Source organism: Euprymna scolopes, chromosome 33, assembly GCF_053919585.1.
Source record: "Euprymna scolopes isolate OS-2025 chromosome 33, ASM5391958v1, whole genome shotgun sequence".
NCBI lineage: Eukaryota > Metazoa > Mollusca > Cephalopoda > Sepiida > Sepiolidae > Euprymna > Euprymna scolopes.
In genome coordinates this window covers 38,958,602-38,977,842 of record NC_136514.1, presented here as the reverse complement: position 1 = coordinate 38,977,842, position 19,241 = coordinate 38,958,602, and the positions used below count along the sequence as shown (strand labels likewise).

Genomic DNA, 19,241 nt, shown 5'->3' with positions numbered 1-19,241 from the left:
AAGTGAGTAAAAAAAAAAAAATAAAAAATATATATACATATACATACATACAACAAATAAATGTTACCATAGCCAATAAAAGTTACTTTGTAATCTACCCCGCATCATTTTTGAGTGTTTTTAAGTAGTTTCAAATATATATATATATTTTTTTTTATTTCAAATATTGACTCTCTTTACTTTTAAATTTCCAACCAAGATAGCTGGTCCATTTTTTTTTTGTATTGGCCCAACCCAGTCTTATCTTAGCTTATCACAATTTTTTTTTTTTTTTTTTTTTTTTGGGGGGGGGGGTCAATTGGAGAGACCTTTACGCAAAAGGAAAGTTTGTCTTTTTTTTTTAGAGGGGGAGGGGGTCATTTGTATTTATGGCGTCCACCACTAGTCCTCTACTCAAAAACGATTAAATTATAAATGAAAGCAAAAATAGAGGGACATTCGACCCCCCTCCTCCTCCCAAAAAAGTAACACAAAAAATTTGTGATAATTGAAAACTAGGCCGCCAGGGCCGAAAAAAAAAAAAAAAAAAAATTACATCCCTTAATCTTAAGGTAGTTTTGTTTTGTGATCATAGGACATAACTCTGCTATTCACAATACTACTATGCAATTTTAAAACTATGTATTTGAATTTTATTTTCAATATTTAAAAAATAATTTAATAGTATTTATTTCAATTTTATTTTTAATATTTTGACAAATTTTTACTGGACATAAAGAATATAATTTTCAAGACATTTTCCATATTTTCAAGGTAATAATAGAAATAAAGCCTTTTCAAGGCAAAAGCTAAAATTCAAAGACTTTTCGAGTCTGTGCGAACCATGTAGAAGCACATTTTGCAGAGAAAGATCCATCATTATTCCCAGAATTACAAGAAAAAATATTCCCAGGAACCCAGAAAATATTACTCACAAAAATTTCTTAGACCAAAATTTTAACAAGGTGAATCCAACATTATTCACAGTAAACTTTTTTTTTTTTATATATACAAAAGAGACATCACTTATCAAGGCGCGGAGGCCACTCGAGGATAAAGGTTAATGAATGTAATGGGAAATTGTTGCTCTAATCGTTAGTAGTGGAAAATTTGGTAAATTAGATTAGTTAAAGAGATGTCTCATCAAGAACTTGATCACACTGGACTTGAAGACGACCATATTGTAGTCAGTTGAAAAGCAGAGAAATGGAACAGAGTTCCACACGCATGCAGTTCTAAAAAAGAAGCTTTGTTCATGGAATCTACGTTTAGGTTTAGGCACAGATAAGACATTACTTTAAAAAACATTACTCCTTGGCATTGGTAATCTTCTTTGCTCTCCAAACAACCCTAAACCAACATCTTCTAGTATCTATTCAGGAAGAAAATAAAACAGGAGAAATGGGATTGCAGTCAATGAATTTTTGGTCCCATTAACAAGGGGGAAGAAAGTATAAAAGCAAAAAATACAATTTTTTCTACTATGATATATCAACATTTACATGGGACATGAATCACTTAAATTTGATATATAAAGAATTGTATATTATCAGGAATATGCTGCCAGAATTTATTATTTTAGGAGTCATAGCCAGTGAAAATTGTTAGATTCTTACTGAGTAGAAAAAAAAAATGGAAAAGTAACAGATGATGAAAAATGAACTGCAAATCATTTTTCTTGAAATTAAATTATTTTTTGTTGATTTAAAAAGAATAAAATGTTGAAATCACTAAGTGTTGAAAAAGTACAGACACTCTTTAAAATATTTCTACATGAATAAACATTAAAATTGGGTCTATTTCTCACACTAAGAATAAAGTTAAGGCATCTTATTTAAAGTTATTTCAATCCTATCTAAAGTTAATTCAATCTGCCGTAATAGACGCACCATCTTTTTTTATATAATGCTTAAGTATATGCGATATCAGTCATACAGCTAACTAATTTGCATATTGGTTTTGAGAAAGAACGTTTTATTAACTATTATTTGTTACTGCTTTTTTTAATTCAATGACTTAATTTTAATATAACAAATCATTGTTTCATAATACTGTTTTATTTCCTGGACATTTATATTACTTTCTTTAGACAGATTAATTTGATTTTCAACAAACTGAAAGTGAAAAGGCAAATCCATTTCTTCTTTCTTTTCCTCTTTTTACAATCACATTTAGAAGCTACAGAAATATATATATATATATATATATATATATAGTACTTTATACTGAATATTCGGCGTTTCATTCACTCTAGGATTCGTCAGGCTTATGTGCGAATTCTGTGGTTGTTTATCGTTTTTATATGGTCCTCTTACGGCCCCATACAATCAAATGTTAAAAACAAAACTTGGCAAGAAATTTCTAGATCTTATTGAAAAACACTTTCCCGCAACCAACCCCTTACACAAAATCTTCAATAAAAATACCTTAAAGTTATCCTACAGTTGTTGCGAAAATTTAGAGATGATAATTAAAGCACATAACAAAATACTAAATAAAAACAATGTAAACAACAACAAAATAAACAATAAAAAAAGTAGATACCATGACAAAAATAAAACTAACACTAGCAGAAATAATAATAATAATAATAATAATAATAACAAACCAACCCCGGACAAGAACAACCATACCATAAATAAAAATACTAATAACGAACAAGATAAATGCAACTGTAGACACCGCACAATTTGCCCAGTTCAAAATAAATGTCTAACAAAAAGCGTAGTTTATCAGGCAACAATATTTGCGAAAGAAAACCCGAATAACAAGAAATATTACGTAGGTATGACTTCCTTAGATTTCAAAACCCGATACTATGACCACAAAAGTACATTCAACAATAAAAAACACTGTATAAAAACAACACTAGCGAATAAATACTGGGAACTCAAAGAAAGCGGACATTCGACGGTAGTCGAATGGAAAATAATAAGACAAGCTACCACGTGTAGGCATTTTGACGACCCATGTAAATTATGCCTTCATGAAAAATTTGCTATCCTGTACTTTAAAGAACCCTAAAATCTATTAAACTGTAGAAGAGAAATAGCAAATAACTGTGTTCACAAAATAAAATTTACTCTAAGATAGCAATACAAAATAATTTTAAAACTAACAAAAACAATAGAAAATAAACAAATTAAACATGAATATACATAAACGACCACGCATATATGTATGTACACATATGTATATTTATATATAAAAAAAAATGTCTGCCTTAAACCACTAACCTAGTTTTAAAACAGATCCTTTGTTCGATAAAATGCATGCCCATTGGTTGATAGGATACTAGAAAGCTGATTGGCTAACTAAATCCTCAACAGAAGAGGACCATATAAAAACGATAAACAACAACAGAATTCACGCATAAGCCTGACGAATCCTAGAGTGGATGAAATGCCGAATATTCAGTGTAGCTTAATCGCCATATATATTTTATAAAGTACTAACTAGCTCTACCTACGTATTGAGCACTTTTGAAGTAAATACTTACGCATAAATCTATACTTTCGTATATTAATTTTATGTGAGTAAATGAAGTAGTTTATATATATATATATATATATATATATATATATAGTGCATTTGTATGCATGTGATTATATATATGCATATAGTGTATATATATATGTGCATGTGATTACATACATATTAGTGTTAAGATGATTAATCGGAATTGGGAATTGGAAACATTGGAACTCTCGGCAAATCAGAATCAATATCAGAAAATTGTTTTTGCCTAGTTTCCGGTGCAAAAAATCAATGTTTTAAGTATTTCATCTTTACCTTTGTTCAAAACTTAATTTTTCCATTACTGGTAGTACTAATAAAATACATATTCATGTTTTAAACTACGAGTAAAACTAAACTCTATAAATTACAACTACCCACAAGTGTAGTTTTACATTACTGCAAATGTATATACATATTACACAGGTATTTACGATAATCCACCCCACACAAGAAAAATTAAAACTATTTAACAATTACAAAAGAATTGGAATCGGTAATTGTATCAGAATTGCAAATTCAAAACAGAAACTGTAAAAATATTGGAATCGTCCTATCACTTATGTGTGTGTGTGTGTATATATATATATATATATATATATATATATATATAGTTTATTTCTATTTGTCCTCTTTTCGTTACAACTAAATAAAACTCAACAAACTAAAATCTTTTCAAAGAGCAAAGAAAGCCAGCACAATGCATACGAAATTTGATCCAGCATTTTTTAAATTTAATTTGTTTATTCATTTCAGGTAGGCTAACAAATATCACAGCAGGATTCTTTCCAGTTTACATAAACTCACCAACATCTCAACTGCCTACACCTACACTCATTCCTTTTTTTTTTTTTGCTTGGCTTGCAACAAAAGTACTTTCTCCTTAAAATGTCAACTTCACTATCACAGAAAGAAGAGTAACATTTCTTTCTTTACTCTTCTCATCATATCAACCTTTCCATCAGCAATTGCTTTCATTTCTTTATAAACTTGTATTTCTCTGTCATTTTGGTACACGTTTCTGAACTCACTTTTAATTTCCAGATTGGAGTTAAATCAAAACATTAAAAAAAATGTCTCCCTGCTTCCCTTTTTTCCATCATGGCATATCTCTATATTTTATTTTTCATTACTTTTAGTTCTTTTTTCAACATCTTTATCTGATGTGGAATTTGTAACTATAAGCTGTAATAGTTATTTTTTTAACCCCTGCAATCCCATTTTAGTTTGTTTCTACCGCATATCAATCAATTTGTAATCACTTAATGCAAAACACATAACATTGTAAATGATTCATTTTATCGCATATCAACCATTTAAGGATTATTTAATGCTCAAATATAATATGTATCGTAAACAATTGAGAGAATACATAAAAAAGAAAATTATTTTTATGATTTTCAAAGTATTTTTTGTTATTGAACTGATAGAATTTCAATTGGGCATAAAATTTCCCAATCTGTAACAATATACATTCTTCATTAATCTTCCTGTAGTGTAAATATTTAATGCAGTAGATCCTCTAAAAGTCAACGCTTGGTGCATTGGAAATCTTCACAAGCCAACGTTCGATGCATCGAGCACCAATCGCAAGCCAACACTCGATCCATCGGCACCAATTGCAAGTAGGCACTATGCATTGGCACCAGTCACAAGTCAACACTCGATGCATCGGACACTGATCGCAAGCCAACACTTGATGCATCGGACACCGATCGCAAGCCAACACTTGATGCATCGGACACCGATCGCAAGCCAACACTCGATGCATCGGACACCGATCGCAAGCCAACACTCGATGCATCGGACACCGATCGCAAGCCAACACTCGATGCATCGGACACCGATCGCAAGCCAACACTCGATGCATCGGACACCGATCGCAAGCCAACACTCGATGCATCGGACACCGATCGCAAGCCAACACTCGATGCATCGGACACCGATCGCAAGCCAACATTCGATGCATCGGGCACCGATCGCAAGCCAACATTCGATGCATCGGGCACCGATCGCAAGCCAACATTCGATGCATCGGGCACCGATCGCAAGCCAACATTCGATGCATCGGGCACCGATCGCAAGCCAATATTCGATGCATCGGCTCCAATTGCAAGCCAACACGATGCATCGGCTCCAATTGCAAGCCAACACTATGCATCGGCTCCAATTGCAAGCCAACACTATGCATCGGCTCCAATTGCAAGCCAACACTATGCATCGGCTCCAATTGCAAGCCAACACTATGCATCGGCTCCAATTGCAAGCCAACACTATGCATCGGCTCCAATTGCAAGCCAACACTATGCATCGGCTCCAATTGCAAGCCAACACTATGCATCGGCTCCAATTGCAAGCCAACACTATGCATCGGCTCCAATTGCAAGCCAACACTATGCATCGGCTCCAATTGCAAGCCAACACTATGCATCGGCTCCAATTGCAAGCCAACACTATGCATCGGCTCCAATTGCAAGCCAACACTATGCATCGGCTCCAATTGCAAGCCAACACTATGCATCGGCTCCAATTGCAAGCCAACACTATGCATCGGCTCCAATTGCAAGCCAACACTATGCATCGGCTCCAATTGCAAGCCAACACTATGCATCGGCTCCAATTGCAAGCCAACACTATGCATCGGCTCCAATTGCAAGCCAACACTATGCATCGGCTCCAATTGCAAGCCAACACTATGCATCGGCTCCAATTGCAAGCCAACACTATGCATCGGCTCCAATTGCAAGCCAACACTATGCATCGGCTCCAATTGCAAGCCAACACTATGCATCGGCTCCAATTGCAAGCCAACACTATGCATCGGCTCCAATTGCAAGCCAACACTATGCATCGGCTCCAATTGCAAGCCAACACTATGCATCGGCTCCAATTGCAAGCCAACACTATGCATCGGCTCCAATTGCAAGCCAACACTATGCATCGGCTCCAATTGCAAGCCAACACTATGCATCGGCTCCAATTGCAAGCCAACACTATGCATCGGCTCCAATTGCAAGCCAACACTATGCATCGGCTCCAATTGCAAGCCAACACTATGCATCGGCTCCAATTGCAAGCCAACACTATGCATCGGCTCCAATTGCAAGCCAACACTATGCATCGGCTCCAATTGCAAGCCAACACTATGCATCGGCTCCAATTGCAAGCCAACACTATGCATCGGCTCCAATTGCAAGCCAACACTATGCATCGGCTCCAATTGCAAGCCAACACTATGCATCGGCTCCAATTGCAAGCCAACACTATGCATCGGCTCCAATTGCAAGCCAACACTATGCATCGGCTCCAATTGCAAGCCAACACTATGCATCGGCTCCAATTGCAAGCCAACACTATGCATCGGCTCCAATTGCAAGCCAACACTATGCATCGGCTCCAATTGCAAGCCAACACTATGCATCGGCTCCAATTGCAAGCCAACACTATGCATCGGCTCCAATTGCAAGCCAACACTATGCATCGGCTCCAATTGCAAGCCAACACTATGCATCGGCTCCAATTGCAAGCCAACACTATGCATCGGCTCCAATTGCAAGCCAACACTATGCATCGGCTCCAATTGCAAGCCAACACTATGCATCGGCTCCAATTGCAAGCCAACACTATGCATCGGCTCCAATTGCAAGCCAACACTATGCATCGGCTCCAATTGCAAGCCAACACTATGCATCGGCTCCAATTGCAAGCCAACACTATGCATCGGCTCCAATTGCAAGCCAACACTATGCATCGGCTCCAATTGCAAGCCAACACTATGCATCGGCTCCAATTGCAAGCCAACACTATGCATCGGCTCCAATTGCAAGCCAACACTATGCATCGGCTCCAATTGCAAGCCAACACTATGCATCGGCTCCAATTGCAAGCCAACACTATGCATCGGCTCCAATTGCAAGCCAACACTATGCATCGGCTCCAATTGCAAGCCAACACTATGCATCGGCTCCAATTGCAAGCCAACACTATGCATCGGCTCCAATTGCAAGCCAACACTATGCATCGGCTCCAATTGCAAGCCAACACTATGCATCGGCTCCAATTGCAAGCCAACACTATGCATCGGCTCCAATTGCAAGCCAACACTATGCATCGGCTCCAATTGCAAGCCAACACTATGCATCGGCTCCAATTGCAAGCCAACACTATGCATCGGCTCCAATTGCAAGCCAACACTATGCATCGGCTCCAATTGCAAGCCAACACTATGCATCGGCTCCAATTGCAAGCCAACACTATGCATCGGCTCCAATTGCAAGCCAACACTATGCATCGGCTCCAATTGCAAGCCAACACTATGCATCGGCTCCAATTGCAAGCCAACACTATGCATCGGCTCCAATTGCAAGCCAACACTATGCATCGGCTCCAATTGCAAGCCAACACTATGCATCGGCTCCAATTGCAAGCCAACACTATGCATCGGCTCCAATTGCAAGCCAACACTATGCATCGGCTCCAATTGCAAGCCAACACTATGCATCGGCTCCAATTGCAAGCCAACACTATGCATCGGCTCCAATTGCAAGCCAACACTATGCATCGGCTCCAATTGCAAGCCAACACTATGCATCGGCTCCAATTGCAAGCCAACACTATGCATCGGCTCCAATTGCAAGCCAACACTATGCATCGGCTCCAATTGCAAGCCAACACTATGCATCGGCTCCAATTGCAAGCCAACACTATGCATCGGCTCCAATTGCAAGCCAACACTATGCATCGGCTCCAATTGCAAGCCAACACTATGCATCGGCTCCAATTGCAAGCCAACACTATGCATCGGCTCCAATTGCAAGCCAACACTATGCATCGGCTCCAATTGCAAGCCAACACTATGCATCCGCTCCAATCACAAGCCAACATCTGATGTATCAGTACCAATCACAAGCCAACATCTGATGTATCAGTACCAATCACAAGCCAACATCTGATGTATCAACACCAATCGCAAGCCAATATTCAATGCATCAGTACTAATCACAAGCCAACATTAATTTTATATAAAAACAGGAAGTTGTTAATAAATAGGTTAGTATTGCTGTTTATAACATCATTAAATTTTAATTGAAATCATGATTATTAATTGGTGAATTCAATAGGTATAAGATTATTTTCACAAACTTTTTTTTAAAAATCCCACTGAATATGTAAAAAAAAAAAAAAAAAAAAAAAAAAAAAAAACCGGTAGTCCCAAGAAAATTACTCCTCCTCTTGACAGAAGAGTAATGACGGTGGTTAAGAAAAACTCAAACATAACTTTTAGACAAATAAAACCTAATGCCGATGCAGATTCTAGTTCTTAAACAATTCAGCGACATTTAAACAAAAAGGGGCTTAGAAAAAAAGAAAAGGTTGCAAAGGCCACGTCTTCTTTCTCATCATAAATCCTCTCATCTATAATTTGCTGAAGACTATCAGCCTTGGGATACTGAAAAGAGAAAGCATGTAGTGTTTTTTGATAAAAAGAAATTTAACCTCAGTGGTTCTGCTGGTTTATGGCAGTATTGGCATTGCAAACTTATTCAACAAGCCACAGCAGAGGGGGATCATTGCTGGTGTGGACTGCTGTTTCTAGAGATTCCTCGAGTTGCAGTTGGTGAAAGGTTGCCAAACGACTTTTGGATATGTTGGAATGCTTGAATGTGCTTCCATCTTAACTGATTGTGTGGACAAAACTGGATTTTCCAACAAGATAATATAGCAATCCATAACGTGCACAATTTAAAAGAGTTCTTTTCAGGACAATAATATTCAACTCTTGACTCATCCTCCTTGTTATTCAGATCTAAACTATAGAAACTATTTGAGAGTAGATGACCAAAAAGGTGTGTATAAACATGGAACCTGATTTTAGACCAAAGAAAATCTACATGTTTGGCACATAATTCCAGCTGAAGTTTTACAAAAGCTTCTAAGAATGATCAAGCAAATTTTTAAATCAATAAAAAATGGAGGATAGACTATTAAATTATTCTCATTCTGTTCGTTGTAAAGTGATTTATAAATTTGTGCTATGGTCTCATAATTTTGACCAAGAGTATTAATCTAAAATTTCATATTCTGTTCTTCTCACAAAATAATTTCAATTCTAATTCTTCAAAACATCATTGGAATTTATGAACTTTACATTTGCGCTCATCATTTTGACCAGCATTGTATGTGTTTGTGTGTATATATATATATATGCGTATACATACACAAGTAACTGTCACCACACACACACATGTGTGATGTGTAATCTTATTTTCTGGCATGATGATGCAGATGACTAAATTCTTCATCCCCTTAAGACCTAAATTTATGCGGATTGATAGAACATAAAAGACCAAACTGTTTTTGATATTAGAAACACCAACTTGCTGAGGGATCATTTCACAATGAACATCAATTACATTAAAATGAAGACAACTCACAAATAAAGCCTCTCTCACCCCCCCCCATGTTAACATGTGCAATAAACTCCCTGTGAATTATTAGTATTGATAAATTGTTATATTGCTTAACACGTAGACATGATAGTAAATGCTTAACATTTTGTAGACATGATAGTAAATGCAAACGAAGCAATTTTCAAAAGTTTGCTATTATATGATAGGTTAACTTCACAAAGTTTTCTTCTTTTTTTTTTTTTGAAGGGGGGGGGGCTTTTAAAATGCCAGTAAGCACAAGCTGATGTCTTCATTAATAATTAAACAAAGCAAGTACAAACTGGACTTCATTTTTCTGTCACAAAGTGGATAAAAGGAGAGAGATGATATCGTTAATATTTTAATGGCAGCTTGTCAGTCAAATCACCAACCTCACAAACAATGGAACAAGATGAAGATAATGATGAATACAAAATACTAGAATCATTGCAAAACAGCTTATAGAAAATATTGGACTATAATCATTATTTTTCAAATAAAGCAAACTAAACATACATAAGATGATAAATTATTATAAAGGCCAACAAAATGGACGTTCTTCAATAAAAAAAAAAAAAGGAAACGTTTAATGTTTATTTTTGTACAGATTATATTTAGAGACTTACCAGCTTCTTAATTGTACAATTCGACTTTATTCTGTGTATGGTGACAGCTTTAGACATAGCTTCTTTTGTGTCAATCTGACCTACTATAATGTAGCTTAGTGTTCCCTTCTTGGTATACAGCTGCTCCCCTAAATAGTGGCACCCTTACCAGAAGCTCTCTCAGTGGAGGAACTGGACTTCCACCAGATCCTTCCCAGATGGGATCAAGACAACCTCTTCAACACAAGCCTGAAGGAAGCCAGCCCACCTCACACAGAAATTGGCTCTGATACAAGGAAGCTGAGTTCCTTTCACTGATGGAGCAACACAAGAAAAAGACATGATATCATTCAGTGTGGTAGTGTCGCCTGCAATGTTGGCCAGCCTGGTACCTGCAGAAAATGGCTCCACTGCGAGAGCTCCTCCAGCAAGGCAGCAGAAAAGAGGACAGGGTTTTACCAATGTGAAAATTTCCACCATTTATAACAAACAAGCTACCCAGAAGAGAGACTCTGCTTCCAGAAACAAAGACACTCCCGGTTCTACCACCAGGAACCAGGGATAGGCCAAAGCACCAGCATCTAGGAATTGCACTTAGAAGAATACAGAGAAAAAAAATTTTCTCATAGGAGTACAAAGAATTGTACCTTATAAAATATAAGCAGTACATCAAGGGAAATGTACCATAGCCTGTGCTTAGTTGCTGGGAGGCGATTGAAAACAAGGTTTTGACCCTTGTCACCTTTGACTTAAATGAATAACACCTGAGACTGAAAGAGGAGAATATGGCAGAGCACCCAATGAAGCTGATTATTCTGATGACTCGCATCTGCTAAAGTAGTTTCGCCATATGGAATATCATGCTCCTTTCCCAAGAGACTGCCTCACAACTCTCCCTAAAAGAAATGAGTGAGACTACAGATTGAATACCAGGGCAGAAGAAGAATAGAGTCCACATTAACAATACCCCAATTGAGTTGTGCATAGATTACTTGGGTGCGTACTTCGACCAGTTTGGGAAGGTGGAACAAGTCAACATGATAAGATCCGGAAACAGACTCCACATTGCCAATTACATGGTTACTATGAGGTTGAAGCAGGCAGGCTTGCTGGCAGTGTTGGCATACAAAGGCTGGGATATGACGATGGTAGAAGGCTATTGTCTACACTTCTGATTTTCTCAGGAGCAAGGCCACATGGCAAAAAACTGTCCCTATAATGGCCCAATCATCAATCTTTAAGACTACCAGTTCTGTATAACACACTAATAGCAGTGATGCAGGTAAACAGAAAGCATTTGCCATCTTTTGCTTTCTCAGTCAGTACATCAGTGCTGTCCACGGTTGCACTTCCTCTCTACATCCTTGTATTGGAGCTGCTATTTTGCAAAGACCAAGTAAGCAAGTTCGATTCTATGTAGAATTGCTTTGCATGGTGTAGTGCAATCCAGGGTTTCTGCATTTGCCGATTACGTTACCATCTTTGTACTATTCATTAGAGACACTGAAATGGTGACGAAAGCGCTTGCATGTTATGAAACAAGCATAGGGGTTAAAATCAACTGCAGCAAGTCAGTCAGCTTGTGGTTGGGTGTCTGGAGCAATGACACTACACTTCTGACTTTTTCTTTTTGCGAGATAGATGGTCCAGTCCAAATTCTCAGCATGTGGTTTGGACTGGGCTTCCAGCTAGAGAGGAATTGGTTAGACGTACAGTAAAAGGTTGAAGTGTCAGTTAACATTTTGAAAGAAACTCTCCTTAAAGGGCAATACTGAGATGTGCACCACTTATATCTTTCCTCTAATTCTGTACCGATTAGTCATACTTCTGCTGCCTGCAAAAAATACCTAAATATCCTCTATTTCTTCCTACTCTAGGACAGAAAATGACATTATCAGGTCAGTATTCAACATTCGTTGTGTGAACAAGGATGCACAAACTGTGAATATGAGTAACAAACTGTGAATATGAGTAACAAACTGTGAATATGAGTAACAAACTAGTACAAAGACAAGTAAAGTACGGGTACGTGTTTGTTGCCTGAGCATGGTGCATGCAATTCCTAGTCATGTCAAGCCTTAATTCTTCGGCTAAGTTTTAGTCTATTAGTGAATGTATTACTAACTCTTGTAATTGAAAGCAGCCAAGATACCTACTGCCCAACTTACAATTTTTTGCCTTCTGCCCCTCTCAAATTTTATTTATCTTGGAAGGACACCATCTCTGCTCCAAATTCAATTCCCCATTTTTGGGGTCCCTCCCCCCTCACCAGCTTAGATCCCATCCCCGCTTAGAAATTGATTGTACAGAACTGAAAACAAGCCAAAGTAGAAAACAGTGGTTGATCTATTATTTAGAAATGGTTGGAAAAGTTTTACTAACCAAACATTTTGTTCCTACACTCTTGTTTTCTTCCAATGGAAGCTTCGTGTCTGTGTGTGTGTATATATATATATATATATATATATATATATATATATATATATATATATATATATATATATATTGGCAGCAAGTCATTATTCAAGCACATCTGATTGAACACAACAGTTATTCATGCGTGTGTATAAATTCTCAAACCAATTTAGGCATATCTTAAGTAGGACAATCCATTAGCGTAAATATGATCTTGTGATGACCGAGATGATTCTAGTTGTGAGTAGGATAGACAGTATTTGCAACCAAGGACAACTATCACATTTTTGAATGACCTTGTGCTTCATTTGTACAACAAATGCTAATTTTTAATATCTCTGCAAAAAAAAAAAAAAAAAATCCAAAGTGTAAGATATGTTCTATCCTGGGTTAAAAGATAGGAAATTTATCTTGACCCAGGAGAAAGGGGAGAATTCAGTAGAAAATAAGAATAGAGATGGAAATAGAAATATGTAGAGTGTTTTTTACATATTTTCATTTTAACTCTTATTTTGTTGGACAACACCAGGTAGTCCTGCTAGTCTAACTATAAGCTCAGGATATTTTTTAGGAACTCAGTTTAGATAAATATTTCAGCTCATATTATATAAGTCAACTAAAATAACTGTTCAAAAAGAAATATTCTATTGCATATCTATTCTTCTGATGATTATGATATGAAAAAAAAATCAAATGTAGAAAGAAAAATAAGTTCATATAAGAATGATTGCTTCAATCTTTTTTTCTTTTTTAAACAAATAAGACAAAGAATTCATTATTTTTCTCTATAAGTAAAAAATAAAATTAATATTCAATAAAATTTTGTGGGCTTGGTCAAAAGATTTAAAATGTATTCTGTTTTCTTTTTTCTATTTGTGTTTGTTAATTTTTTTCATCATGAAAATATTTTAGTTTTGAGATTTTACTTTTTTTTTTCTTGTTTGTTTAATTCATAAAACTTTTAGATTGGAACAAGAATTTAATCTATAGAAAAAGTTGCAAGACTCATAAAATGTCTACCTTAATTTTCTGACAGATTTTTTTCATATTTATCTATCCTTTCATAGAAGAATTGGAAATAATAAAATCTCGGTCGACAATAAAAGAAATGAATAGCAAGTCAAAAAATATCAAGTAACTGAAAGAAATTTAAAACCAAAAATACTTCCTGCAAGTATCAGTTCTTCCAAACAAAATGGTGAGAGTATCTGATGATAAAAATTATTTTGCCCAAACAAAATGTTTTAAAATATTGGATTGGAAATATATATATATATATATATATATATATATATATATATATATATCGAAATGGAAAAAATACTTTTTATTTTTAAAATATCTTTGATTAATATTTTTTTTAAATCTTTTCAAAACGATGATTTTGATCAATATAATCATGGCGACTTGATGAAAACAATAGATTTATTCTCATTCTTGTGGTGAGTGAAGAGCCCAGTAATGCATAGCAAGTGAACCCGTCCACAGAAACTGTAGTTAAATTATCTTGATGTCTGTATGTATCCCTGTTGTCACTCAGACTGGTTCTTCAAGAATCCTCTACAAAAAGGCAGCATGGTGAATTGCAGGTTTCCAAACTATTCTGTTGATAACTAGAGTAGACTGACGTTGTCAATAAAGACTTCAACCTTTACTTTAATATCATTTGAGACACTCCCACACACTCTGAACTTCAAAAGCAAATCACCTATAGTCCAAGTGCAATAAAGGTCCTTATACTTTTCCAATATAGTTATAAAATACACTAAATTATCAATTAAATCAAAACTAATTACCACAGCTGATATGAAGGGTCCATAAAGAACTTACATTAGATTGGAAAGCTTGAAAACACTGATTATGTTAGAATTATATCTTTCCATCAGTGACATAAGATGACGGGGAGGATGGGAAGATCTGATGTATTTAATAAGAGTAAAATCTCTCTCTCGGCTTACTATGAAGGAACGGAATGATAATTAATGTTCAAATAGCAATTTGATCTTTGAACTGTAGGAGAGCCATTATAATATTGCACTTAAAAGCATATCTCCTCTTTTAATTATAATAAGATGAGCAAAAACAGATATTTATCAGAGAGGATAAGGAGGAAGCAGGGAATTTTTTTTTTTTTTTTAAATTTGCAATCATAAATAATTAAAAAGTTTTCACAATTTTTTTTTTTTTCTCTTGTGCAAAAGAATGGAAGTTGGCATATTTCTTAATTCAAAATGTCACAGTGGTGCTTCACAAGTGATAATCTAAAAATGCTGTTGTCATGCCAACATAAATTTCTCAGGGTTTGAGAGGAGGGGGGGGGCTAAACGTGGGTTGGGTGAGGCAAAGGATTTAATGAGTCAATTCTTAGATGGAACTTACATTCAATCCTAAAAATATAATTAAAGAAAATTAGAAAGATACACAGAAAAGAAAGCTTTGAATTAATTAATGTATATTTTCGTAGTGACATTTTTTTTTCCTCCCTTTTTCCTCTGTTGTCTTAGGCATTATTGAAATTCCAAGCCATTCAGAATCATTCACATTGAAATAGAAAGAGTGGAAGGAGACAAGATGCTCTCTTCACAGAAATCATTGTAAAATCCATCAACTTCTCTTTCAGGTGTGACATGGGCAATGTGTGTGGCAACAACTGCGACTAACTCATGATTAAGAGTGAGATAAAAAAATACATATATTCATCATTAAATATGATTTTTATGTCTTATGGTATATCAACCATTTTTAGGATTGCCTAAAGCTGAAACAATGCTTACTGCGAGGATTAAGAAGTCAGGTCTTTTAAAATTTCAGATCATCAGAGTTATTTAAAAGAAAAGAGAATGATACATGACGAAAAGTGCTCAAAAACTATCTTTCTTCGTCGTTTGTCTTTTTTCTGAAAAATTTATATATATATATCATATTTTATTTCTTAAAAAAAAATAAATAAATAATATAAATATATATATCATTTTATTTCTTAAAAAAAATATATATCTATAATATAAAGCTGAACGTGTGTGTGTGTGTGTGTGTGTGTGTGTGTGTGTGCGGTCACAAATAGGTTCCTATATGGTTGATTATTATAGAAAACTGATCACATATAATGATAGAAGTTGTATCGAGACACAGGAATGGGTTTGTTTGATCTGGCAGAACGGTGGTTCATTAAAATTGTGGGGTCTGCGTTTGCGCCTGGTCCACAAAGTATGGAAATAAAAAATTAAAAAAAAACGTTTACAAGGGTTGTTGATATAGTATCTTTTAACTTAATTAGGGATGGTATAATAAAATTATGGGGTCTGCGTTCACGCCTGGCCTCCATAGAATGGAAATAGGCACAAACTTTAATAAAGACTTTTCATATCTATCTGCGTAAATATACTTTGATAATTATGTTTCAGTTTGAAGAAATATGGTATGATAAAATTATGGGGTGTTCGTTCACACCTGACCTCCATAGAATGGAAATATCTCACAAAGTTTAACAAATTTTTTTAATATAAATCCACAGAATATTGTGATAAGTGTTTCAGTGTGAACAGGTATGGTATAATGAATCATCGGGTTTATCTATTTTATTTTTACTTTCATCATATTTTGCTTTGGTTTTAATACCCCCAAATTCGAAGCTATCTCTTTACAACCCTTCCTTTTCATAACCTATCATACTTTCATAAATCAGAGTCATTTTCTGTAGGCTGTTTTTGAACCCAGTCAACGACAGGTACTTTTGCTAGTATATATATATATATATATATATATATAAAGTAGTAGCGTTCGTGTGTGTGTGTGTGTGTGTGTGTGTGTGTGTACAATTGTGTGTACAACCCACGGCACTAGACCAATCATGACCAAACCTGGCATAATGATGGTCCCCCACCTAGGGATGGTGTACACCATTTTTCAAGGTTACAGTCAAAGGTCATAGCCTATGTATACATACTCTCCTACAGCCGAAACTAATAAACCGATCATGACCACACCCGACATGATGATGGTCTCCAATCTAGGGATGGTGCACACTATTTTGTCAAGGTCAAGGTCAAATGTTAAAGGTTGGAACTTTGCTGTATGCTCGGGTAACCATAAAGTGGGTACCCGAGCGCACAGCAAAGTCCCAAGCAAAGTGCATGTATCTTTGCTCGTATATACTTTTTATTTTTTCTTACTTTCTTCTGTTTTTCTTCTCCCCTTTTTTCTTTGTCTTCTCTCTTTTTCACATATCTTAAATGCCGTTACCTTATTTTATTTTTGAATATTACGTGACATGACCTCCTGATTAATTTTGTGCTGGAAACTCTTATAAAAAATTTTCATTATAGACTTAAATTTTGTATAAGCAATATCGCCTTAAGAGGTCTCTAGTTACATGTAACTGACTGACCAAAACCTACTCGTAAATATGTAGTGATTATATATATATATATATATATATATAAATGCTTATGTAAAACAAAAAGAAAGTGTATCTTGCCCTACTTCAGTATTGAGCACTTTTATATGAACCTCGTAAAAACTTCATTGGTTGCTTTACCTCTGGAAAATATTAAACTGGAATATATATATATATATATACATATATATATATATATATATGATGATTGCTACTTCTTGACAGAAGTTTGCCATCTCTTCTTTAAGTGTTATTGCATCCGTATGCACATCGATGACTCTTCAATCCAGCTTTAGACGTACATGAAAGTTCACAAATGTGACAAAAACTTTCCTTCTTGTAAAGGTGATCGCATGGTAATATCGTGAATCTTCGAATGCTGTGTCAGGCCACTTTTAGATTTGCACATTAGACCACACATATGACACATACAAGGTGACCCCCCAAAAAAATAGAGGACATTCAATTGTTTTTCTGAGCATTTTACTGTCAACGGAGAAAAAAAAGCCACAGACCCTAATGTTTTGATGTGATGTTTTGAATATAATAAACTAGTTACGACCAAAGTTTCATTTCATTCGGACAAAACACTAAGAAATGGGGCCTAATTAGAGTTGGACCCGTTTTTTGGAGGGGGGGGGTCACCCTGTATGACAACTTAGTGTTGCCAAGTGTGATGTAGAAGCTGCCTCAGCAGACTGTCGTCCATGATTCATATGATTAACAAAACCAGCTTTTGACAGAAAGTATCTGCCATATACAGTGCACTATACACACACACATACATACATGTAAAATTAGTGGAAGAGAACCCCTATCATAGCGCTCGATTAAGCAAATTAAAAAATAAGAGTAGAATAATTATTTATATACGTGTTACAGAATGTCAAAACAGGAACACAGACATGAGAGGCCTACTATAGGTCCATTTATTAGGATCTGAAACTGACGGTACTGACGTTGTTCTGACCTTCTGTAAAATATATATGGCCACCACTTAAAAATCGGAATAAATAAAAACAGTCAATTAAGACGACCGCAACTTCAGTTTTAATAGAAAAAAAGCATACACGAATAATATAGTATGCATAAATGTTAAATATTATCGGACATTATTTGCTTTTTTGAATTCAGTGGAAATATTGTTGTCCATATGATGAGGTACTGTTCACAGTGATTAAAGCAGATTATGTTCCTATATATATATGAGACTTGGTTCTGATTGGTTAGATGTGACAGAAAAAAGATTTGAAGTTAGATTTTCGTAAGAAAACAATCTGGCATAAGATCCTCCTAGATGGAAGCACTGAGAGATGTTATTGTGCCTCCTCTGGAGATAGCCAGAAACAAATCTTCGCTAAGAGAAAATGGGTATACATGGTTAAGTTAAATAAAGAGAATTTCAAGTAAAAATGAAAGTTTCAAGTTAAAATGAACGTCTTCTTCCTGAATGTAGCCAAGAGACAAGTATTCAGACAACAGCTTCAAGTCAGGCTCATTTAGGAAAGAAAAGAGAACAAAATTCAAACACACCAATTGCAGATTATACAACAAACAAAAGGTTTCCTTGGGACATTTTAATATTACTGATACAATAATAAAAACAACAGTTTCATTTCTTTGCATTTTTTTTTTTTTTTTTATATAACAATTTATATTTATTGACACAAAATAATGATACTTATTTATTGCCAACGGGTTTGGAGAGAGAGGGGGGGGGGAGAAATAGATGACCTGGCAGGAAAGTAAAGATTTTCTCAATTGTCGAGAGAGAGAGGGGAGGGGGATACGGTGGTAGAAAAAATTTTTGTGAAGAGTTTTTTGTTTTGTTTTTTTAAACAAATAATCGATATAATAATCACGTAATTGGTTCAGTACAATAATCATGTAAACAAATTTAAT

The 19,241-nt window shown here is 35.4% G+C and overlaps 1 protein-coding gene across 1 annotated transcript in view; it reads right to left on the bottom strand.

Annotated features, from left to right (window-relative positions):
• Positions 1 to 19,241, bottom strand: part of LOC145258199 (26S proteasome non-ATPase regulatory subunit 3-like) — a 497,578-nt gene that overhangs the window by 22,089 nt on the left and 456,248 nt on the right. The gene's annotated exons all lie outside the window — the stretch shown is intronic.